Source organism: Aristolochia californica, unplaced genomic scaffold, assembly GCF_029961685.1.
Source record: "Aristolochia californica isolate CCGP_79_NKW_82.1479 unplaced genomic scaffold, dmAriCali1.0.hap1 SCAF_11, whole genome shotgun sequence".
Taxonomy (NCBI): Eukaryota; Viridiplantae; Streptophyta; class Magnoliopsida; order Piperales; family Aristolochiaceae; genus Aristolochia; species Aristolochia californica.
Window position 1 is genome coordinate 23,159,181 of NW_027181782.1, and position 26,954 is coordinate 23,186,134.

Below are 26,954 nucleotides of genomic sequence, written 5' to 3' on the forward strand. Positions count from 1 at the left end.
TTCCCAAACATGGATAACAAATTCATTTTTATTGCGTGAAAAAAATTTCTTCACTTACATTTATTATAGTTTTCAATTTTATACCTACATAAACTCTAAATTTTTATTTTTTTGTGGTCTATTTGCCTTATCTTTTTGTTTACGAGAAAAAAGGGAGAGTGAAAACTCAAGTTTTGATTGGAAAATTAATTGAAAATCCAAAATGGAAATGCACAAATGCAGAGAAAGATAAATCCAAAAAGTATCTGTGATTTTTATAAATTGTAAACTCTATTAGTTTTTTATATATTATGATTTGCAATCAACGGAAAAGGGGGGCGAGGGACTTAATCATGGTGTTGACTCTCAAACCATGAGTTAGTTCTATTTACAATCCCTAAAAATTGTAAAATTTTTGGAATTTTCTCTCTCTACATTTGTGTAGGGTGCATTTCCATTTTGGATGTATACTTTTTTCTTCAATCAAAACATGAGTTTTCACTTTCCCTTCATCTCGTAAAAAAACAAAAAGATAAAAGGCAAAAATATCACAACAAAATGAAAATTTCAGAGTTTAAGTGTGGAAAAAGTTTAAAACAATAAAAAATGTAAGCAAAGAAAATTTAATCACACACCAGAGATGAAAACAAAAGTTTTTTTATTCAAGTTTGGGAAATTCCACCAGTTCAACCCTAATAGGTTGGAATTTCATAAGAAAGAGATTTTTCTACACATGTTTTAAAAATGGATATGCATGCTTGAAATATGTTAAAGATGCAAATGACCTATGGACCCAAACCTTTTAAAGTGAATAATAAACGCTCAATAAATTCTCAAGTGAACGTGCGGTGGGATATTTACCCAATTCAAACAAGCCAATGTTTTTCCCATATACAAAATGCTTACCTAAAGTGATTTATCAAGCGTAATAGGCTATATTTTTGTAAGGAATGACTTATCGATTGGGAATCAACACTTAGTTAAAAATCCCCCACCTCCCCCTTTTCCCAACGATTGCAAAACCTAATATTTAAAAACTAAAAAGAGTTTTCAATCCCTAAAAATTGTAGACAATTTTTGGAATTATCTCTCTCTACATTGGTGCATTGTCTATTTCCATTGTACATGTATACTTTTTTCTTAAATCAAAACTTGAGTTTTCACTTTCCCTAGATCTCGTAAACCAAAAATAGATTAAAGGCAATCACAAAAAAATAATATTTTAAAGTTTATGTATGGAAAAAATTTAAAACAATAGCAAATGTAAGGAAAGAAAATTTATTCACACACCTCAGATGAACACAAAAGTTTTGTTATCCAAGTTAGGCAAATTCCACTAGTTCAACACTAATAGCTTGGAATTTTATAAGAAATAGAATTTTTTACACAAGTTTTAAGAATGGATATGCATGCTTAAAACATGTTAAAGAAGCAAATGACCTATGGATCCAAAACCTTTATAGAGAACAACAAAAGTTCATTAAATTCTCAAGTGAACGTGCGGTGGGATATTTACCCGAGTCAAACAAGCCATTATTTTGCCAATTTTTAAAAAGTTGACCTAATGATCATAGATGATTGTTAAGTGATTTATCATGTGTAACGGGCTATATTTTTGTAAGGAATGAAGTATGGATTGGGAGTCAACACTCCATTAAAAATCCCCCGCCTCCCCCTTTTCCTGACGATTGGAAAACCTAATATATAAATACTAAAAAGTGTTTACGATCCCTAAAAATTACCAACACTTTTTGGAATTATCTCTCTCCACATTTGTGCATTATGGATTTCAATTTTAGATGTATACTTTTTTCTTAAATCAAAACTTGAGTTTTCAGTTTCCCTTCATCTTGTAAACATAAAAGAGATTAAAGGCAAATAGATCACAACAAAATGAAAATTTTAGACTTTATGTATGGAAAACATTTAAAACAATAACTAATGTAATGAAAAAAAATTTATTCACACACCACATATGAACACAAAAGTTTTGTTATCCAAGTTTGGGAAATTCTACTAGTTCAACCTTAATAGCTTGGAATTTTATAAGAAAGAGATTTTTCTACACATGTTTTAAAAATGGATATGCATGATTAAAACATGTTAAAGAAGAAAATGTCCTATGGATCCAAAACCTTTATAGAGAATAACAAAAGCTCATTAAATTCTCAAGTGAACGTGCGGTAGGATATTTACCCGAGTCAAACAAGCCATGGTTTTGTCCATTTACAAAAAGTTGATTTACCGATAATAGATGATCGTAAAGTGATTTATCATGCGTAACGGGCTATATTTTTTTAAGGAATGAATTATGGATTGGGAGTCAACACTTAGTTAAAAATCCCTCGCCACCCCCTTTTCCCTATGAATGCAAAACCTAATACATAAAAAATAAAAAGAGTTTACAATCCCTAAAAAATACAGACACTTTTTGGAATTATCTCTCTCTACATTTGTGCATTGTGCATTTCCATTTTAGATCAATACTTTTTTCTTAAATAAAAAGTTTGAGTTTTCACTTTCCCTTCATCTCGTAAAAAATAAAGAGGTAAAAGGCAAATAAACCACAACGAAATGAAAATTTTAGAGTCGATGTATGGAAAAATTTAAAACATTAACAAATATAAGCAAAGAAAATTTATTCACACACCACAGATGAACAAAAAAGTTTGGTTATACAAGTTGGGGAAATTCCACCATTTCAACCCTAATAGCTTGGAATTTTATAAGAAAGAATTTTCTACACATGCTTTAAAAATGGATATGCATGTATAAAACATGTTAAAGAAACAAATGACCTATGGATCCAATACCTTAAAAGAGAATAACAAACATTCATTAAATTCTCAAGTGAACGTGCGGTGGGATTTTTACCCGAGTCAAACAAGCCATTGTTTTGTCCATTTGCAAAAAGCTGGCATAACGATCATAAATGATCATAAAGTGATTTATCATGCATAACGGGCTATATTTTTTAAGGAATGAGTTATGGATTGGGAGTCAACACTCACTTAAAAATCCCCTGCATCTCCCTTTTCCCAACAATTGCAAAACCTAATCTATAAAAACTAAAAGAGTTACAATCCCTTTAAATTGTAAAATTTTTGGAATTATCTCTCTCTAGATTTGTGCACTATGCCTTTCCATTTTAGATGTATACTTTTTCCTTCATTCAAAACTTGAGTTTGCACTTTCCCTTCATCTCGTAAACAAAAAAGAGATAAAAGGCAAATATATCACAACAAAATGAAAATTTTAGAGTTTATGTATGGAAAAAATTTAAAACAATAACAAATGTAAGGAAAGAAAATTTATTCACACACCACACATGAACACAAAAGTTTTGTTATTCAAGTTTGGGAAATTCCACCATTTCAACCCTAATAGCTTGGAATTTGATAAGAAAGAGAATTTTCAACACATGCTTTAAAAATGGATATGCATGCTTAAAACATGTTAAAGAAGCAAATGACCTATGGATCCAAAACCTTTAAAGACAATTACAAACATTCATTAAATTCTCAAGTGAACGTGCGGTGGGATTTTTACTCGAGTCAAACAAGCCATTGTTTTGTCCATTTACAAAAAGCTGGCATAACGATCATAGATGATCATAAAGTGATTTATCATGCGTAATGGGCTACATTTTTGTAAGCAATGAGTTATGGATTGGGAGTCAACACTCAGTTAAAAATCCCCCGCCTCTCCCTTTTCCCGACAATTGCAAAACCTAATATATAAAAACGAAAAAGAGTTTACAATCCCTAAAAATTGAAAAACTTTTGGAATTATCTCTCTCTACATTTGTGCACCATGCATTTCCATTTTAGATGTATACTTTTTTCTTCATTGAAAACTTGAGTTTGCACTTTCCCTTCATCTCGTAAACAAAAAAATACATGACAAAAAAATGAAAATTTTAGAGTTTATGTATGGAAAAAATTTAAAAGAATAACAAATGTATGGAAAGCTAATTTATTCACACACCACAGATGAACACAAAATTTTTTTATCCAAGTTTGGGAAATTCCACTAGTTCAACCCTAATAGCTTGGAATTTTATAAGAAAGAGAATTTTCTACACAGTTTTAAAAATGGATATGCATGATTAAAACATGTTAAATAAGCAAATGACCTATGGATCCAAAACAATTATAGAGAATAACAAAAGTTCATTAAATTCTCAAGTGAACATGCGGTGGGATATTTACCCGAGTCAAACAAGCCATCGTTTTGTCCATTTAAAAAAAGCTGAGTTAACGATCATAGCTCATCGTAAAGTGATTTATCATGCGTAACGGGCTTTATTTTTTTAAGGAATGAATTATGGATTGGGAGTCAACACTCAGTTAAAAATCCCCCGCCACCCCCTTTTCCCTACGAATGCAAAACCTAATACATAAAAAATAAAAAGAGTTTCCAATCCCTAAAAATTACAGACACTTTTTGGAATTATCACTCTCTACATTTGTGCATTGTTCATTTCCATTTTAGATGTATACTTTTTCCTAAATAAAAAACTTTGAGTTTTCACTTTCCCTTCATATCGTAAACAAAAAAGAGATAAAAGGCAAATAGACCACAACAAAATGAAAATTTTAGAGTTGATGTATGGAAAAAATTTAAAACATTAACAAATGTAAGCAAAGAAAATTTATTCACACACCACAGATAAACACAAAAATTGTGTTATCCAAGTTTGGGAAATTCCACTAATTCAGCCCTAATAGCTTGGAATTTTATAAGACACAGATTTCTCTTCACATGTTTTAAAAATGGATATGAATGCTTGAAATATTTCAAAGATACAAATGACATATGGATCCTAACTTTTAAAAAGAATAACACATGCTCATGAAATTCTCAAGTGAACGTGCAGTGGGATATTTACCCGAGTCAAACAAGCCATTATTTTGACCATTTACAAAAAGTTGACCTAAAGATCATAGATGATCTTAAAGTGATAGATCGTGCCTGACGGACTATATTTTTGTAAGGAATGACTTATGGATTGGGAGTCAACACTCTGTTAAAAATCCCTCACCTCCCCCTTTTCCCGATGATTGCAAAACCTAATATATAAAAACAAAAAAGAGTTTACAGTCCCTAAAAATTACAGACACTTTTTGGAATTATCTCTCTCTACATTTGTGCACTATGCATTTCCACTTTAGATGTATACTTTTTTCTGAAATCAAAACTTTGAGTATTCGTTCTCCCTTCATCTTGTAAACAAAAAAGGCAAATAGATCACACCAAAATGAAAATTTTAGAGTTTATGTATGGAAAAAAATAAAACCATAACAAATGTTAGCAAAAAAAAATTATTCACACACTACAGATGAACAAAAAAGTTTTGTTATCCAAGTTAGCGAAATTCTACTAGTTCACCCCTAATAGGTTGGAATTTTATAAGAAAGAGATTTTTCAACACATGTTTTAAAAATGGATATGCATGCTTGAAACAAGTTAAAGATGCAAATGACCTATGGTTACAAACCTTTTAAAGAGAATAAAAAACGTTCATTAAATTCTCAAGTGAACGTGAGGTGGGATATTTACCCGAGTCAAACAAGCTATTGGTTTGCCTATTTACAAAAGCTGACCTAACGATCATAGATGGTTATAAAGTGATCTATCATGGGTAACGGGCTACATTTTCGTAAGGAATGACTTATGGATTGGGAGTCAACACTTAGTTAAAAATCCCCCACCTCCCCCTTTTCCCGACGATTGCAAAACCTAATATATAAAAAATTCAAAGAGTTTACAATCCCAAAAAACTACAGATACTTTTTGGAATTATCTCTCTCTACTTTTGTGCACAGTTCATTTCCATTTTAGATATAGACTTTTTTCTTAAATCAAAACTTGAGTTTTCACTTTCCCTTCATCTCGTAAAAAAAAAAAGATAAAAGGCAAATAGTTCACAACGAAATGAAAATTTTAGAGTTTATGTATGGAAAAAATTTAAAAAAATATCAAATTTAAGCAAAGAAAATGTATTCACACACCACAGATGAACAAAAAAAAATTTGTTATCCAAGTTTGCGAAATTCCACTAGTTCAACCCTAATAGCTTGGAAATTTATAAGAAAGTGATTTTTCTACACATGTTTTAAAAATGGATATGCATGCATGAAACATGTTAAAGATGCAAATGACCTATGGATCCAAACCTTTTAAAGATAATAACAAACGCTCATTAAATTCTCAAGTGAACGTGCGGTGGGATATTTACCCGAGTCAAACAAGCCATTACTTTGCCCATTTAAAAAAACCTAACCTAACGATCAAAGATGATTGTTAAGTGATTAATCATGTGTAACGGGCTATTTTTTTTGTAAGGAATGACTTATGGATTTGGAGTCAACACTCAATTAGAAATCCCCTGCCTGCCGCTTTTCCCGACGATTGCTAAACCTAATATAAAAAAACTAAAAAGACTTTACAATCCAAAAAAATTACAGACTCTTTTTGGAATTATCTCTCTGTAAATTTGTAGATTGTGCATTTCTATTTTAGATGTGTACTTTTTTCTTAAATCAAAACTTGATTTTTCACTTTCCCTTCATCTCGTAAACAAAATAGAGATAAAAGGCAAAAATAGATCACAACAAAATGAAACTTTTTGAGTTTATGTAGAGAAAACAGTTTTTAAAAAAAATATATAAGGAATGAAAATTTATTCACACACCATAGATGAACACAAAAGTTTTGTTATCCAAGTTTTTGAAATTCCACTTGTTCAACCCTAATAGCTTGGAATTTAATATGAAAAATATTTTTCTACACATGTTTTAAAAATGGATATGCATTATTGAAAGATGTTAGAGATACAAATGACCTATGGATCCAAACCTTCTAAAGAGAATAACAAACTCTCATTAAATGCTCAAGTGAACGTGTGGTGGGATATTTACCTGAGTCTACAAAGGCATTATTTTGCCCATTTACAAAAAGCTGACCTAAGGATCATTGATGATTATAAAGTGATTTATCGTGCAAAATGGGCTATATATTTGTAAGGAATAGCTTATGGATTGGGAGTCAAAACTCAGCTAAAAATCCCCCACTTCCCCCTTTACCTAACAATTCCAAAACCTAATATATAAAAACTAAAAAGATTTTACAATCTCTAAAAATTACAGACACTTTTTGGAATTATCTCTCTCAACATTTGTGCACTTTGCTTTTCCATTTTAGACGAATACTTTTTTCTTAAATCAAAACTTGAGTTTTCACTTTCCCTTCTTCTCGTAAAAAAAATAGAGATAAAATGAAAAATAGATCACAACAAAATTAATATTTTATAGTTTATGTATGGAAAAATTTTAAAACAACAAAAAATGTAAGCAAAGAAAATTTATTCACACACCACTGATGAACACAAAAGTTTTGTTATCCAAGTTTGGGAAATTCCACTAGTTAAACCCTAATAGCTTGGAATTTTATAAGAAATAGATTTTTCTACACATGTTTTAAAAATGGATATGCATGCTTGAAACATGTTAAAGATGCAAATGACCTATGGATCCAAACAGTTTAAAGAGAATAACAAATGTTCATTAAATTCTCAAGTGAACGTTTAGTGGGATATTTACCATAGTCAAGCAAGCCATTATTTTGCCCATTTAAAAAAAGCAGACCTAACGATCATAGATGATTGTTAAGTGATTTATAATGCGTAACGGGCTATATTTTTGTAAGGAATAACTTATTGATTGGGAGTCAACACTCAATTAAAAATCCCCTGCCTCTCCCTTTCCCCTACGATTGGAAAACCTAATATATAAACACTAACAAGAGTTTACGATCCCTAAAAATTACCGACACTTTTTGGAATTATCTCTCTCTACATTTTGGCATTATGGATTTGAATTTGAGATGTATTCTTTTTTTTAAAATGAAAACTTGAGTTTCACTTTCCTTTCTTCTCATAAACATTAAAGAGATAAAAGCAAAATAGATAAAAAAAAATGAAAATTTTAGACTTTATGTATGGAAAAAAATTAAAACAATAACAACTGTAAGCAAAGAAAATTTATTCACACACCACAGATGAACACAAAATTTTTGTTATCCAAGTTTGGAAAATTCCACTAGTTCAACCCTAATAGCTTGGAATTTTATAAGAAAGAGATTTTTCTACACGTTTTAAAAATGGATATGCATGCTTGTAACATGTTAAAGATGCAAATGGCCAGTGGATCCAAACCTTTTAAAGAGTATAACAAACGCTCAATAAATTCTCAAGTGAACATGCAGTGGGATATTTACACAAGTCAAACCAGCCATTGTTTTGTCCATTTAAAAAAAGTTGGCTTAACGATCATAGATGATCGTCAAGTGATTATCATGTGGAACGGGCTATATTTTTGTAAGGAATGACTGATGGATTGGGAGTCAACATTCAATTAGAAATCCCCCGCCTCCCCCTTTCCCGATGATTACAAAACCTAATATGTAAAAAATAAAAAGAGTTTACAATCCCCAAAAAATTATAGACACTTTTTGGAATTATCTTTGTCTACATTCATGCATTGTGCATTTCCTTTTTAGATGTATACTTTTTTCTTAAATCAAAACTTTGAGTTTTTCGCTCTCCCTTCATCCCGTAGACAAAAAAGGAAAATAGATCACAACAAAATGAAACTTTTTGATTTTATTTAGGGAAAAAATTTTAAACAATAACAAATGTGAGGAAAGAAAATCTATTTACACACCATAGATGAACACAGACGTTTTGTTGTCCAAGTTTGGGAATTTCCACTTGTTCAACCCAAATAGCTTGGAATTTTATAAGAAAAAGATTTTTCTACACATGTTTTAAAAATGGATATGCATGCTTGAAATATTTTAGAGATGCAAATGACCTATGGATCCAAACCTTCTAAAGAGTATAACAAACTCTCACTTAATTCTGAAGTGAACGTGCGGTGGGATATTTACCTGAGTCTAACAAGCCATTATTTTGCCCATTTACAAAAAACTGACCTAACGATCAGTGATGATTGTAAAGTGATTTATCATGTGTAATGGGCTATATTTTTGTAAGGAATGACTAATGGATTGGGAGTCAAAACTCAGTTAAAAATCCCCCGCTTCCCCTTTTCCTGACAATTCCAAAACCTAATATATAAAATCTAAAAAGAGTTTACAATCCCTAAAAATTACAGACAATTTTTGGAATTATCTCTCTCAACATTTGTGCACTTTTCTTTTCCATTTTAAACGAATATTTTTTTCTTAAATCAAAACTTGAGTTTTCACTTTCCCTTCTTCTCGTAAACAAAATAGAGATAAAATGAAAAAATAGAACACAACAAAATGAAAATTTTAGAGTTTATGTATGCAAAAATTTTAAAACAATAAAAAATATAAGCAAAGAAAATTTATCCACAGACCACTGATGAACACAAAAGTTTTGTTATCCAAGTTTGGGAAATTCCACTAGTTCAACCCTAATAGCTTGGAATTTTATAAGAAACAGGATTTTCTACACATGTTTTAAAAATGGATATGCATGCTTAAAACATGTTAAAGATGTAAATGACCTATGGATCCAAACCTTTTAAAGAGAATAACAAATGCACTTTAAATTCTCAAGTGAACGTGCAGTGGGATGTTTACACGAGTCAAACAAGCCATTGTTTTGCCCATTTACAAAAAGCTGAACTAAAGATCATAGATGATAGTAAAGTGATTTATCATGTGTAACGAGATATATTTTTGTAAGGAATGACTTCTGTATTGGGACTCAACACATAGTTCAAAATCCCCCGCCTCCCGCTTTTCTCGACGAATGCAAACCTAATATATAAAAAATAAAAAGAGTTTACTTTTCCAAAATATTACAGAAACTTTTTGGAATTATCTCTCTCTACATTTGTGCACTGTATATTTCCATTTTAGATGTGTACTTTTTTCTTAAATCAAAACTTGAGTTTTCACTTTCCGTACATCTCGTGAACAAAAAAGAGATAAAAGGTAAATAGAACAGAACAAAATGAAAATTTTAGAGTTTATGTATAGAAAAAATATAAAACAATAATAAAAGTAAGCAAAGAAAATGTATTCACACACCACAGATGAACACAAAATTTTTGTTATCCAAGTTTGGGAAATTTCCACTAGTTCAACCCTAATAGCTTGGAATTTTATAAGAAAGAGATTTTTCTACACATGTTTTAAAAATGGATATGCATGCTTGAAAAATGTTAAAGATGCAAATGACCTATGGATCCAAACCTTTTAAAGAGACTAACAAACGCTCATTAAATTCTCAAGTGAATATACGGTAGGATATTTACCCGAGTCAAACAAGCCATTGTTTTGCCCATTTACAAAAAACTGACTTAAAGATCATAGATGATTTTAAAGTGATTTTTCTTGTGTAATGGGATATATTTTTGTAAGGAATGACTTATGGATTGGGACTCAACACTCAGATAAAAATCCCCCGCCTCCCCTTTTTTCCGTTGATTGTAAAACCTAATATATAAAAACTAAAAAGAGTTTACAATCCCTAAAAATTATAGACACTTTTCTAAATTATTTCTCTCTACATCTGTGCACAGTGTATTTCTATTTTAGATGTATAGTTTTTTCTTAAATCAAAACTTGATTTTTCACTTTCCCTTCATCTCGTAAACAAAAAAAAAGATAAAAAGCCAAAAGATCACAACAAAATGAAAATTTCAAAGTTTATGTACGGAAAAAATTTAAAACAATAGAAAATAGAAGCAAAGAAAATTTATTCACACACCATAGATTAACACAAAAGTTTTGTTATCCAAGTTTGGGAAATTCCACTAGTTCAGGACTAATAGTTTGGAATTTTATAAGAACGAGATTTTTCGACACATGTTTTAAAAATGGATATGCATGCTTGAAACAAGTTAAAGATGCAAATGACCTATGGATCCAAACCTTTTAAAGAGAATAACTAACGCTCTTTAAATTCTCAAATGAACGTGCGGTGGGATATTTACCCGAGTCAAACAAGCCATTTGTTTGCCCATTTACAAAAGTTGACGTAACGATCATAGATGATTGTAAAGTGATCTATCATGTGTAAGGGGCTACATTTTCGTAGGGAATGACTTATGGATTGGGAGTCAACTCTCAATTAAAAATCCCCCGCCTTCCCCTTTTTCCCGACGATTGCAAAACCTAATATATAAAAAATACAAAGAGTTTACAATCCTAAAAAATTACAGACACTTTTTGGAATTATTTCTCTCTACATTTGTGCATTGTGCATTTCCATTTTAGATGTATACTTTTTTCTTTAATCAAAACTTGAGTTTTGACTTTGCCTTCATCTTGTAAACAAAATAGAGATGCAAAATTAGATCACAAAAAAATGAAAATTTTAGAGTTTATGTATGGAAAAAATTTTAAATTATAACAAACGTAAGCAAAGAAAATTTATTCACACACCACAGATGAACAAAAGTTTTGTTATCTATGTTTGGGAAATTCCACTGGTTCAACCCTAATTGCTTGGAATTTTATAAGAAAGAGATTTTTCAACACATGTTTTAAAAATAGATATGCATGCTTAAAAGATTTTAGAGATGCAAATGACCTATGGATCCAAACCTTCTAAAGAGAATAAAAAGTGCTAATTAAATTCTCAAGTGAATGTGTGGTGGGATATTTACCAGAGTCAAACAAGTCATTATTTTGCCCATTTACAAAAAGCTAACCTAACAATCATAAATGATTGTAAAGTGATTTATCATGAGTAACTGGAAATATTTTTGGAAGGAATGACTTATGGATTAGGAGTCAAAACTCAGTTAAAATCCTTCACTTCCCCCTTTTCCCCACGATTCCAAAACATAATATATAAAAACTAAAGACACTTTTTGGAATTGTCTCTCTCAATATTTGTGCACTTTCAATTTCCATTTTAGATGAATACTTTTTTCTTAAATCAAAACTTGAGTTTTCACTTTCCCTTCATCTCGTAAACAAAATAGAGATAATTTCAAAAATAGATCACAACAAAATGAAAATTTTAGAGTTTAAGTGTGCAAAAAATTTAAAACAATAACAAATGTAAGCAAAGAAAATTTATTCACACACCATATATGAACACAAAACTTTTGTTATTCAAGTTTGGGAAATTCCACCAATTCAATCGTAATCGCTTGGAATTTTATAAGAAAGAGATTTTTCCACACATGTTTTTAAAATGGATATACATGCTTGAAACATGTGAAAGATGCAAATGACCTATTGATCCAAACCTTTTAAAGAGAATAAAAAATGCTCATTAAATTCTCAAGTGAACGTGCGGTGGGATATTTACCCGAGTCAAACAAGCCAGTGTTTTGCCCATTTACAAAAAGCTGACCTAAACATCATAGATGATTGTAAAGTGATTTATCACGTGTAACAGGATATTTTTGTAAGGAATGACTTATGTATTTGGACTAAACACTCAGTTAAAAATCCCCCATCTCCCCTTTTTCCCGACGATTGCAAACCTAGTACATAAAAACTAAAAATAGTTTACAATCCTTAAAAATTACAAACACTTTTTGGAATTATCTCTCTCTACATTTATGCGTTGTGCATTTTCTTTTTACATGTATACTTTTTTCTTAAATCAAAACTTGAGTTTCTTAGAAGGAAAATATATAACAACAAAATGAAAATTTCAGAGTTTAAGTGTGCAAAATATTTAAAACAATAACAAATGTAAGCAAAGAAAATTTATTCACACACCACAGATGAACACAAAAGTTTTGTTATTCAAGTTTGGGAAATTCCACCAATTCAACCCTAATCGCTTGGAATTTTATAAGAAAGAGATTTTTCCACACATGTTTTAAAAATGGATATGCATGCTTGAAACATGTGAAAGATGTAAATGACCTATTGATCCAAACGTTTTAAAAAGAATAACAAATGCTCATTAAATTCGCAAGTGAACATGTGGTGGGATATTTACCCGAGTCAAACAAGCCATTGTTTTGCCCATTTACAAAAAGCTAACCTAATGATCATAGATGATTGTAAAGTAATTTATCATGCGTAACAGGCTATATTTTGCAAGGAATGACTTATGGATTGTGAGTCAACGCTCAGTTAAAAATCCCCAGCCTTCCCCTTTCCCCGACGATTGGAAAACCTAATATATTAAAAGAAAAAACAGTTTACAATCCCTAAAAATTTTAGAGACTGTTTGGAATTATATCTCTCTACATTTGTGCCCTGTGCATTTCCATTTTAGATGTATACTTTTTCTTAAATCAAAACTTGACTTTTCACTTGCCTTTCATCTCTTAAACAAAAAAACGATAAAAGGCAAATGGATCACAACAAAATTAAAATTTTAGAGTTTATGTAAGGAAAAAATTAAAAACAATAACAAATGTAAGAAAATAAAATTTATTCACACACAACAAATGAACACAAAAGTTTTGTTATCCAAGTTTTGGAAATTCCACTAGTTCAACCCTAATAGCTTGGAATTTTTTAAGAAAGAGATTTTTTTACACATGTTTTAAAAATGGATATGCATGCTTGAAACATGTTAAAGATGCAAAAGACCTATGGATCCAAACCTTTAAAGAGAATAAAAAAATGCTTATTAAATTCTCAAGTGAACATGCGGTGGGATATTTACCCGAGTCAAACAAGCCATTCTTTTGCACATTTACAAAAAGCTCACCTACCAATCATAGATGATTGTAAAGTGATTTATCATGTGTAACGGGCTATATTTTCTTAAGGTATGACTTATGGATTGGGAGTCAAAACTCAGTTAAAAATCCCCGACCTCCCCCTTTTCTCGACGATTGAAAAATCTAATATATAAAAACTAAAAAGAGTTTACATTCACTAAAAATTACGGACACATTTTGGAATTATCTCTATCTACATTTGTGCAAAGTGCATTTCCATTTTAGATGTATACTTTTTTCTTTGAGCAAAACTTGAGTTTTCACTTTCCCTACATCACGTAAACAAAAAAGAGATAAAAGACAAATAGATCACAACCAAATGAAAATTTTAGAGTTTATGTATGGAAAAAAAAATTTAAACAATAACAAATGTATGCAAAGAAAATATATTCACACACCACAGATAAACACAAAAGTTTTGTTATCTAAGTTTGGAAAATTCAATTAGTTCAACCCTAATAGCTTGGAATATTATCAGAAAGAGATTTTTCTAAACAAGTTTTAAAAATTGATATGCATGCTTGAAACATGTTCAAGAAGCAAATGACCAATGGATCCAAAACTTTTATAGAGAATAACAAACTCTCATTAAATTCTCAAGTGAAGGTGCGGTGGGATATTTACCCGAGTCAAACAAGCCATTGTATTGCCCATTTGCCAAAAATTGACCTAACGGTCATAGATAATTGTTAAGTGATAGATCATACATAACAGGCTATATTTTTTTAAGGAATGACTTATGGATTGGGAGTCAACACTCAGTTAAAAATTCCCCGCCACCCCCTTTTCCTAACGATTGCAAAACCAAATATATAAAACCTAAAAAAAGTTTACAATCCCTAAAAATTACAGACACTTTTTAGAATTATCTTTCTCTACATTTGGGAACTTTGCATTTCAAATTTTGAGGTATACTTTTTTCTTAAATCAAAACTTGAGTTTTCACTTTCCCTTCATCTCGTAAACAAAAAAGAGATCAAAAGGCAAATAGATCACAACAAAATGAAACTTTAATATTTTTGTATGGAAATAATTTCAAACAATAAAAAATGTTAGCAATGAAAATTTATTCACACACCATAGATGAACACAGAAGATTTGTTATCCAAGTTTGGGAAATTCCAATAGTTCGGACCAAATAGCTCGGATTTTTATAAGAAAGAGATTTTTCTACACATGTTTTAAAAATGGCTATGCATGCTTGAAATATGTTAAAGATGCAAATAACCTATGGTTTCAAACCTTTTAAAGAGAGTAACAAACGCTCATTAAATTATCAAGTGAACATGCGTGGGATATTTTCCCGAGTCCAACAAGCCATTGTTTTGCCCTTTAACAAAATGTTGACCTAACGATCATAGATTATTGGAAAGTGATCTATCATGCGTAACGGGCTATATTTTTTTTAAAGATTGACTTATGGATTGGGAGTCATCATTCAGTTAAAAATCCCGTGCCTCCCCCATTTTCGGATAATTGCAAAACCTAATATATAAAAATTAAAAAGAGTTTACAATCCCTTAAAATTACAGACACTTTTGGAATTATCTCTCTCTACATTTGTGCACAGTGCATTTCAATTTTTTATGTATACTTTTTTCTTAAAACAAAACTTGGGTTTTCACTTTCCCTACATCATGTTAACAAAAAAGACATAAAAGTCAAATAGATCACAACCAAATGAAAATTTTAGAGTTTATGTATGGAAAAAATTTTAAAAAATAACAAATGTAAGAAAAGAAAAAATATTCACACACCACAAATGAACACAAAAGTTTTGTTATCCAAGTTTGGGAAATTCCATTAGTTCAACCCTAATAGCTTGAAATTTTATAAGAAAGAGATTTTTCTACACATGTTTTAAAAATGGATATGCATGCTTGAAACATGTTAAAGATGCAAATGACCTATGGATCCAAACCTTTTAATGAGAATAAAAAACTCTCATTAAATTCTCAAGTGAACATGGGGTGGGATATTTACCTAAGTCAAACAAGCCATTGTATTGCCCATTTACAAAAAGCTGATGTAACGATCATAGATAATTGTTAAGTGATTGATCATATGTAACGAGCTATTATTTTTTAAGGAATGACTTATGGATTGGGAGTCAACACTCAGTAAAAATCCCCCGCCTCCCCCTTTTCCTGACGATTGCAAAACCTAATATATAAAAACTAAAAAAAGTTTACAATCCCTAAAAATTACAGACACTTTTTGGAATTATCTCTCTATATTTGTGCACTTGGCATTTTAAATTTGGATGTATAATTTTTTCTTAAATCAATACTTGAGTTTTCTTTTTCTCTATATCTCGTAAACAAAAAAGAGATAAAAGGCAAAGAGATCACAACAAAATGAAAATTTTATTGTTTTGTGTGGAAAAAATTTAAAACAATAAAAAATGTTAGCGAAGAAAATTTATTTACACACCACAGATGAACACAAAAGTTTTGTTATCCAAGTTTGGGAAATTCCTCTAGTTCAGTCATAATAGCTCAGAATTTTATAAGAAAGAGATTTTTCGATACATGTTTTAAAAATGGATATGCATGCTTGAAATATGTTAAAGAGGCAATGACCTATGGTTTCAAACCTTTTAAAGAGAGTAACAAATGCTCATTAAATTGTCAAGTGAACATACGGTGGGATATTTTCCCGTGTCAAACAAGCCATTGTTTTCCCTTTTGCAAAAAACTGACCTAACGATCATAGATTATTGAAAAGTGATCTATTATGCGTAACTGGGTATATTTTTTTAAGGAATGACTTATGGATTAGGAGTCAACACTAAGTTAAAAATCCCGCGCCTCCCCCTTTTTCGGACGATTGTAAAACCTAATATATAAAAACTAAAAAGAGTTTACACTCCCTTAAAATTACAGACACTTTTTGGAATTATCTCTCTCTACATTTGTGCACAGTGCATTTCCCTTTTAGATGTATACTTTTTTCTTAAATCATAACTTGAGTTTTCACTTTCCCTTCATCTCGTAAACAAAAAAGAGATTAAAGGCAAATAGATCAATAAAAAATGAAAATTTTAGAGTTTTTGTACAGAAAAAAATTAAAATAATATCAAATGTTTGCAAAGAAAATTTACCACAGATTAACACAAAAGTTTTGTTATCCAAGTTTGGGAAATTCCACTAGTTCAGCCTTAATAACTTGGAATTTTATAAGAAAGAGATTTTTTCTACACATGATTTAAAAATGGATATGCATGCTTGAAACAAGTTAAAGATGCAAATGACCTATGGATCCAAACCTTTTTAAAGACAATAACAAATGCTGATTAAATTCTCAAGTGAACGTGCGGTGGAATATTTACAAAAGCTGACCTAATGATCATTGATGATTGTAAAGTGATCTATCATGCGTAGTAGGCTACATTTTCTTTAGGAATGACATATGGATTGGGAGTCAACACTCAGTCAAAAATCCCCACCTCCCCCTTTTCCCGATGATTGCAAAACCTAATATATAAACAGTAAAAAGAGTTTACAATCCCAAAAATTATAGACACTATTTGGAATTATCTCTCTCTACTTTTGTGCAGAGTGCATTTCCATTTTAGATGTATACTTTTTTCTTAAATCAAAACTTGAGTTTTCACTTTCCCTTCATCTCGTAAACAAAAAAGAGATAAAAGGAAAATAGTTCACAACGAAATGAAACTTTTAGTGTTTATGTATGGCAAAAATTCAAAACAATAACAAATGTAAGCAAAGAAAATTTATTCACACACCACAGATGAACACAAAATTTTTATTATCCAAGTTTTGGAAACTCCACTAGTTCAACCATATTAGCTTGGAATTTTATAAGAAAGAGATTTTTCTACACATGTTTTAAAAATGGATATGTATGCTTCAAACATGATAAAGATGCAAATGACCAATGAATCCAAACCTTTTAAAGAGAATTACAAATGCTCATTAAATTCTCAAGTGAACGTGGGGTGGGATATATTTACCCGAGTCAAACAAGCCATTCTTTATCTGATTTACAAAAACTTGACCTAATGATCATAGATGATTGTAAAGTGATTTATCATGCATAACGGGCCATATTTTTGTAAGGAATGACTCATGGATTGGGGGTCAACACTCAGTTAATAATCCCCCGCCTCCCTTTTTGCCCACGATTGTAAAACCTCATATATATAAACTAAAAAGAGTTTACAATCCCCAAAAAATGTAGATACTTTTTGGAATTATCTCTCTCTACATTTGTGTACTATTCATTTCCATTTTAGATGTATAATTTTTTCTTAAATCAAAACTTGAGTTTTAACTTTCCCTTCATCTTATAAACAGAAAAGAGATAAAAGGCAAATATATCACAACAAAATAAAAATTTATTCACACACCACAGATGAACACAAAAGTTTTATTATTCAAGTTTAGGAAATTCCACCAGTTCGACCCTAATAGCTTGGAATTTTATAACAAAGAGATTTTTCTACACATGTTTTAAAAATGGATATGCATGCTTGAAACATGTTAAAGATGCAAAGGACCTATGGATCCAAAGCTTTTAAAAAGAATAACAAATGCTCATTAAATTCTCAAGTGAACATGGGGTGGGATACTTACCTTAGTCAAACTAGCCATTGTTTTGCCCATTTACAAAAATCGGACCAAACGATCATTGATGATTGTAAAGTGATTTAACATGCATAACAGGCTCTATTTTTTGTATGGAATGACTTACGGATTGGTAGTCAACACTCAGTTAAAAATCCCCCACCTCCCCCTTTTCTCGACAATTGCAAAACCTAACATATAAAAGCTGAAAAAAGTTTACAATCCCTAAAAGTTGCAGACATTTTTTGGAATTATCTCTCTCTATATTTCTGCACTGTGCATTTCCATTTTAGATGTATAGTTTTTTTTAAATCAAAACTTGAGTTTTCGCTTTCCCTTCACCTCGTAAGAATAAAAGATATAAAATGCAAAAATAGATCACAACAAAATGAAAACTTTAGAGTTTATGTATAGAAAAAATTTAAAACAATAAAAAATTTAAGAAAAGAAAATTTATTCACACACCACAAATGAACAATAAAGTTTCGTTATCCAACTTTGGGAAATTCCACAAGTTCAACCCCAATAGCTTGGAATTTTATAAGAAATAGATTTTTTTACACATGTTTTAAAAATGAATATGCATTCTTGAAACATATTAAAGATGCAAATGACCTATGAATGCAATCCTTTTAAAGAGAATAAAAAATGCTCATTAAATTCTCAAGTGAATGTGCGGTGGGGTAATTCCTCGAGTCAAACAAGCCATTGTATTGCCCAATTACAAAAATCTGACCTAACGATCACAGAAATTTGTTAAGTGATTGATCATACATAACGGGCTATATTTTTTTAAGGAATGACTTATGGATTGGGCGTAAACAATCAATTAAAAACTCCCCGCTTCCTAATTTTCCCGACGATTGTAAAAAATAATATATAAAAATTAAAAAGAGTTTACAATCCTTAAAAATTACAGACACTTTTTGGAATTATCTCTCCCTACATTTGTGCACAATGCATTTCAAATTTAGATGTATACTTTTTTCTTAAATCAAAGCTTGAGTTTTCAATTTCCCTTCCTCTCATAAACAAAAAAGAGATAAAAGGAAAATAGATTACAACAAAATGAAAATTCTATAGTTTTGTATGGAAAAATTAAAAACAATAACAAATGTTAGCAAAGAAAATTTATTCACACACCACAGATGAACACAAAAGTTTTGTTATCCAAGTTTAGGAAATTCCACTAGTTCACCCCCAAATAGCTCAGAATTTTATAAGAAAGAAATTTCTCTACACATGTTTTAAAAATGGATATTCATGCTTGAAATATGTTGAAGATGCAAATGACCTATGGTTCCAAACCTTTTAAAGAGAATAACAAACGCTCATTAAATTCTCAAGTGAATGTGTGGTAGGATATTTACCCGAGTCAAACAAGCCATTGTTTTGCCCATTTACAAAAAGCTAACCTAATGATCATAAATTATTGTAAAGTGATCTATCATGCATAACAGGCTATATTTTTTTAAGGAATGACTTATGGATTGGAAGTCAAAATTCAGTTAAGAATCCCCCGGCTCCCCCATTTCCCGACGATTGCAAGACCTAATATATAATAACTAAAAAGAGTTTACAATCCCTAAAAATTACAGACACTTTTTGGAATTATCTCTCTTTACATTTGTGCATTGAGCATTTCCATTTTAGATGTATACTTTTTTATTAAATCAAAACTTGAGTTTTCACTTTCCCTTCATGTCATAAATAAAAAAGAGATAAAAGGCAAATAGATCACAACAGAATGAAAATTTTAGAGTTTATGTAAGGAAAAAATTTAAAACAATAACAAATATAAGCAAAGAAATTTTATTCACAGACCACAGATCAACACAAAAGTTTTTTATCCAAGTTTGGGAAATTCCACTAGTTCAGCCCTAATAGCTTTGAATTTTAAGAGAAAGAGAATTTTCTACACATGTTAAAGATGCAAATGACCTATGGATCTAAACCTTTTAAAGAGAATAACAAACGCTCATTAAATTCTCAAGTGAACATGCGGTGGGATATTTACCCGAGTCAAACAAGCCATTGTTTTGCCCATTTAGAGAAAGTTGACCTAACGATCATAGATGATTATAAAGGGATTTATCATGCGTAACGGGCTATATTTTTTTTGAGAATGACTTATGGATTGGGAGTCAACACTCAGTTAATAATCCCCCACCTCTCCTTTTGCCCACGATTGCAAAACCTAATATATAAAAACTAAAAAGAGTTTACAACCCCTAAAAATTGAAGACACTTTTTGGAATTATCTCTCTCTACATTTGTTCAGTATGAATTTGCAATTTAGACGTATACTTTCTTGTTAAATCAAAAACTGATTTTTCACTTTCCCTTCATCTAATAAAAAATTGAGATAAAACGCAAAAATAGATCACAATAAAATGAAAAATTTAGAGTTTATGTATGGAACAAAATTAAAATAATAACAAATGAAAGCAAAGAAAATTTATTTACACACCACAGATGAACACAAAAGTTTTGTTATCCATATTTTGGAAATTCCACTAGTTCAGCCCAAATAGCTTGAAATTTTATAATAAAGAGATTTTTCTGCATATGTTTTAAAAATAGATATGCATGTTTTAAACATGTTAAAGATGCAAATGACCTATGAATCCAAACCTTTTATAGAGAATACAAAACTCTCATTAAATTCTCAAGTGAACATGCGGTGGGATATTTAACCGAGTCAAACAAGCCATTGTTTTTCCCATTTAAAAAAAGCTAACCTAACAATCATAGATGATTGTAAAGTGATTTATCAAGTGTAACGAGCTATATTTTTTTTAAGGAATGACTTATGGCTTGGGAGTCAACACTGAATTAAAAATCTCCCGCCTCCCCTTTTTCCAGACAATTGTAAAACCAAATATATATAAACTAAAAAGAATTTACAATCCCTAAAAATTACAGCCACTTTTGGGAATTATCTCTCTCTATATTTTTGCACTGTACATTTCCATTTTAGATGTATACTTTTTTTTTAAAATAAAAACTTGAGTTTTCAATTTTCGTTCATCTCGTAAACGAAAAAGACATAAAAGGCAAAAATGGAACACAACAAAATGAAAATATTAGAGTTTACGTATTAACGAATGTATCCAAGGAAAATTTATTCACACACCTCAGATGAAAACAAAAGTTTTGTTATCCAAGTTTTGGAAATTCCACTAGTTCAACTCTAATAGCTTGGAATTTTATGAGAAAGAAATTTTTCTACACATGTATTTAAAATGTTATGCATGCTTCAAACAAATTAAAGATGCAAATAACATATGGATCCAAATGTTTTAAAGAGAATAACAAACACTCTTTAAATTCTCTCATGAATGTGCGGTGGGATATTTAACCGAGTCAAACAAGCCACTGTTTTGCCCATTTACAAAAACTGACAAAATGATCGTAGATGATTGTAAATTGATGTATCATGCATAACGGGCTATATTTTATTAAGCAATGACTTATGTATTGGGAGTCAACACTCAGTTAAAAATCCCACGCATCCCCCTTTTCCCCACGATTGCAAAACCTAATATAAAGAAACTAAAAAGAGTTTACAATCCCTAAAAATTTTACACACTTTTTGGAACTATCTCTCTCTACATTTGTGCACTGTGCATTTCCATTTTTTATGTATACTTTTTTCTTAAATCAAAACTTCAATTTTCACTTTCCCTTCATCTTGTCAACAAAAAATAGATAAAAGGCAAATATATCACAACAAAGGAAAAATTTAAGAGTTTAAGTGTAGAAAAAATTTAAAACAATGACAAATGTATGCAAAGAAAATTTAATCACACACCACAGATGAACACAACAGTTTTGTTATTCAAGTTTGGGAAATTCCACTAGTTCAACCCTAATAGCATGGAATTTTCTAAGAAAGATATTCTTCTACACATGTTTTAAAAATTGATATGCATGCTTGAAACATATTAAAGATGCAAATGACCTATGGATCCAAACCTTTTGAAGAGAATAACAAACACTCATTAAATTCCTAAGTGAACGTGCGGTGGGATATTTACCTGAGTCAAATTAGCGATTTTTTTGCCCATTTACAAAAAGCTGAACTAAGGATCATAACAGGCTATATTTTTTTAAGGAATGACTTATGGATTGGTAGTCAACACTCAGTTAAAAATCCCCCGCCTCCCCCTTTTCCTGATGATTGCAAAACCTAATATTAAAAACTAAAAAAAGTTTACAATCCCTAAAAATTATAGACACATTTTGAAATTATATCTCTCTACATATGTGCACTGTGCATTTCCATTTTAGATGTATACTTTTTTCTTAAATCAAAACTTGAGTTTTCATTTTGCCTTCTTCTCGTAACAAAAATGAGATAAAAGACAAATAGATCACAACAAAATTAAAATTTTAAAGTTTATGTATGGAAAAAGTTCAAAAAAACAACAAATGTAAGCAAAGAACATTTATTCACACACCACAAATGAACACAAAAGTTTTGTTATCAAGGTTGGGGAAATTCCACTCGTTCAACCCTAATAGCTTGGAATTTAATAAGAAAGAGATTTTTCTACGCATGTTTTAAAAATGGATATGCATGCTTGAAACATATTAAAGATGCAAATGACCTATGGATCCAAACCTTTTAAGGAGAATAACAAACTCTCATTAAATTCTTAAGCGAACGTGCGGTGGGATATTTACCCGAGCCAAACAAGTCATTGTTTTACCCATTAACAAAAAGCTGACCTAACGATCATAAATGATTGTAAAGTGATTTATCATGAATAACATGCTATATTTCTGTGTAGAATGACTTATGGATTGGCAGTCAACACTTAGTTAAAAATGCCCTGCCTCGATTGCAAAACCTAACATATAAAAACCAAAAAGAGTTTACAATCCCTAAAAATAGCAGACACTTTTTGGAATTATCTCTCTCTATATTTGTGCGTTGTGCATTTCCATTTTAGATGTATACTTTTTTCTTAAATCAAATCTTGATTTTTCACTTTCCCTTCATCTTGTAAACAAAAACGAGAGAAAAGGCAAATAGATCACAACAAAATGATAATTTTAGAGTTTAAGTAAGGAAAAAATTTAAAAAAATAAAAAATTTAAGCAAATAATTTTTTTTCACACTCTACAGTTGAAGAAAAAAAGTTTTGTTATCCAAGTTTTGGAAATTCCACTAGTTCAACCCTAAAAGCTTGGAATTTTATAAGAATGAGATTTTTCTACACATGTTTTTGAAATGGATATGCATGCTTGAAATATGTTAAATATGCAAATGACCTATCGATTCAAACCTTTTAAAGAGAATAACAAACGCTCATTAAATTCTCAAGTGAATGTGTGGTGGCATATTTTCCCGAGTAAAACAAACCATTGTATTTCCCATTTAAAAAAAGCTGACCTAACGATCATAGATGATTGTAAAGTGTGAAGTGATTTATCATGCGTAACAGGCTATATTTTTTTAAGGAATGACCAATGGATTGGGAGTCAAAATTCAGTTAAAAATACACTCCCTCCCCCTTTTCCCGACGATTGTAAAGCCTAATATATAAAAACTAAAAAGTGTTTACAATCCCTAAAAATTACAGAAACTTTTTGGAATTATCTCTCTCCACATTTGTGCACAGTGCATTTCCAAATTTGATGTATACTTGTTTCCAAAATCAAAAGTTGAGTTTTCACTTTCCCTTCATCTCGTAAACTAAAAAGAGATAAAAGGCGAATAGAATAGATCACAAAAAAATGAAAATTTTATAGTTTTGTATGGAAAAAATTAAAACAATAACAAATGTTAGCAAAGAAAATTTATTCACACACCACAAATGACCACAAAGTTTTGTTATCCAAGTTTGGGAAATCCCACTAGTTCAGCCGAAATAGCTTGGAATTTTATAAGAAAGAGATTTTTCTACACATGTTTTAAAAATGGATATGCAAGCTTGAAATATGTTAAAGATGCTCATTAAATTCTCAAGTGCACGTGCAGTGAGATATTTACCCGAGTCAAACATGCCATTGTTTTGCATATTTATAAAAAGCTGACCTAACGATCATAGATGATTGTAAAGTGATCTATCATGCGTAACAGGCTATATTTTTGTAAGGAATGACATATGGATTCGGAGTAAACACTCAGTTAAAAATCCCCTGCCTCCCCCTTTTCCTGATGATTGCAAAACCTAATATATAAAAACTAAAAAGAGTTTACAATCCCTTAAAATTATCGACACTTTTAGGAATTATCTCTCTCTACATTTATGCACTGTGCATTTCCATTTTAGATGTATACTTTCTTTTAAATCAAAACTTGAGTTTTCACTATCCCTTCATCTCATAAACAAAAAAGAGATAAAAGGCTAAAATAGATCACAACAAAATTAAAATTTTAGAGTTTATGTATTGGAAAAAATTAAAATAATAAGAAATGCAAGCAAACAAAATTTATTCACACACCACTAATGTACACAAGTTTTGTTATCCATGTTTTGGAAATTCCACTATTTTAGCCCTAATACCTCGAAATTTTATAAGAAAGAGATTTTTCAACACTTGTTTTAAAAATGGATATACATGCTTGAAACAAGTTAAAGATGCAAATGACCTATGGATCCAAACCTTTTAAAGAGCATAACAAACTCTCATTAAATTCTCAAGTGAACATGTGGTGGGATATTTACCCAAGTCAAACAAGCCATTCTTTTGCCCTTTTACAAAAAGCGGACCTAACGATCGTAGATGATTGTAAATTGATTTATGAAGCGTAATAGGCTATATTTTTTTATGGAATGACTTATGGATTGGAAGTCAACACTCAGTTAAAAATCCCCCGCCTCCCCCTTTTCCCGATGATTCCAAACCCTAATATATAAAAAATAAAAATATTTTATAATCCCTAAAAATTACAACCACTTTTTGGAATTATCTCTGTCTATATTTGTGCACTATACATTTCCATTTTAGATGTATACTTTTTTCTAAAATCAAAACTTGAGTTTTCACTTTCCCTTCATCTCGAAATGAAAAATAGATAAAAGGCAAAAATAGATCACAAAAAAATGAAGCTTTTAGGGTTTATGTATGAAAAAAATAAAAATAATAACAAACGTGTGCAAGGAAATTTTATTCACACACCATAGATGAACACAAAAGTTTTGATATCCAAGTTTAGAAAATTCCACAAGTTCAACCCAAATATCTTCGAATTTTATAAGAAAGAGATGTTTCTACACATGTTTTTAAAATGGATATGCATGCTTGAAACATATTAAAGATGCCGATGACCTATGGATCCAAACCTTTTAAAGAGAATAACAAACGCTTGATAAATTCTCAAGTGAACGTGCAGTGGGAAATTTACCCGAGTCAAACAAGCCATTGTATTGCCCATTTACAAAAAGCTGACCTCACGATCATAGATGATTGTAAAGCGATTTATCTTGTGTAAAGGGCTATATGTTTGTAAGGAATGACTTATGGATTGGGAGTCAACTATAAGTTAAAAATCCCCCTCCTCCCCCTTTTCCCGACGAGTGCAAAATCTAATATATAAAAACTAAAAAGTGTTTACAATTCCTAAAAATTTCAGACACTTTTTAGAATTATCTCTCTCTACATTTGTGCATTGTGCATTTCCATTTTATATGTCTAATTTTTTTCTTAAATCAAAACTTAAGTTTTCACTTTCCCTTCATCTCATAACCAAAAAAGAGATAAAAGGCAAATATATCACAACAAAATGAAAATTTTAGAGTTTATGTATGGAAAAAATTTAAAACAATAACAAATCTAAGCAAAGAAAATTTATCACACACCACAGATGAACACAAAAGTTTTGTTATGCAAGTTTGGGAAATTCCATTAGTTCAACCCTAATAGCTTGACCTTTTATAAGAAAGAGATTGCTACACATGTTTTAAAAATCGATATGCATGCTTGAAACATGTTAAAGATGCAAATGACCTATGGATCCAAACCTTCTAAAGAGAATAACAAACACTGATTAAATTCTGAACTGAACGTACTGTGAGATATTTACACGAGTCAAATATGCCATTATTTTGCCCATTTACAAAAAGCTGACCTAACGATCATAGATGATTGTAAAGTCATTTATCATGTGTAACGGGCTATATTTTTATGAGGAAAGACTTATGGATTGGGAGTCAACACTCATTTAAAAATCCTCCGCCTCCCCCTTTTCCAGACCATTGCAAAACCTAATATATAAAAACTAAAAAGAATTTACAATCCCTAAAAATTGTAGACACTTTTTGGAGTTTCTCTCTCATCATTTGTGCACTGTGCATTTCCATTTTAGATGTATACTTTTTTCTTACATCAAAATTTGATTTTTCACTTTCCCTTCATCTCGTAAACAAAAAAGAGATAAAAGGCAAATATATCACAACAAAATGAAAATTTATTCACACACCATAGATGAACACAAACGTTTGTTTATTCAAGTTTGGTAAATTCCACCAGTTCAACCCTAAAAACTTGGAATTTTAAAAGAAAGAGATTTTTCTACATATGTTTTAAAAATGGATATGCATGCTTGAAACTTGTTAAAGATGAAAATGACCTATGGATCCAAACAATTTTAAGAGAATAACAAATGCTCATTAAATTCTATAGTGAACATGCGGTGGTATATTTACCCGAGTCAAACAAGCCATTGTTT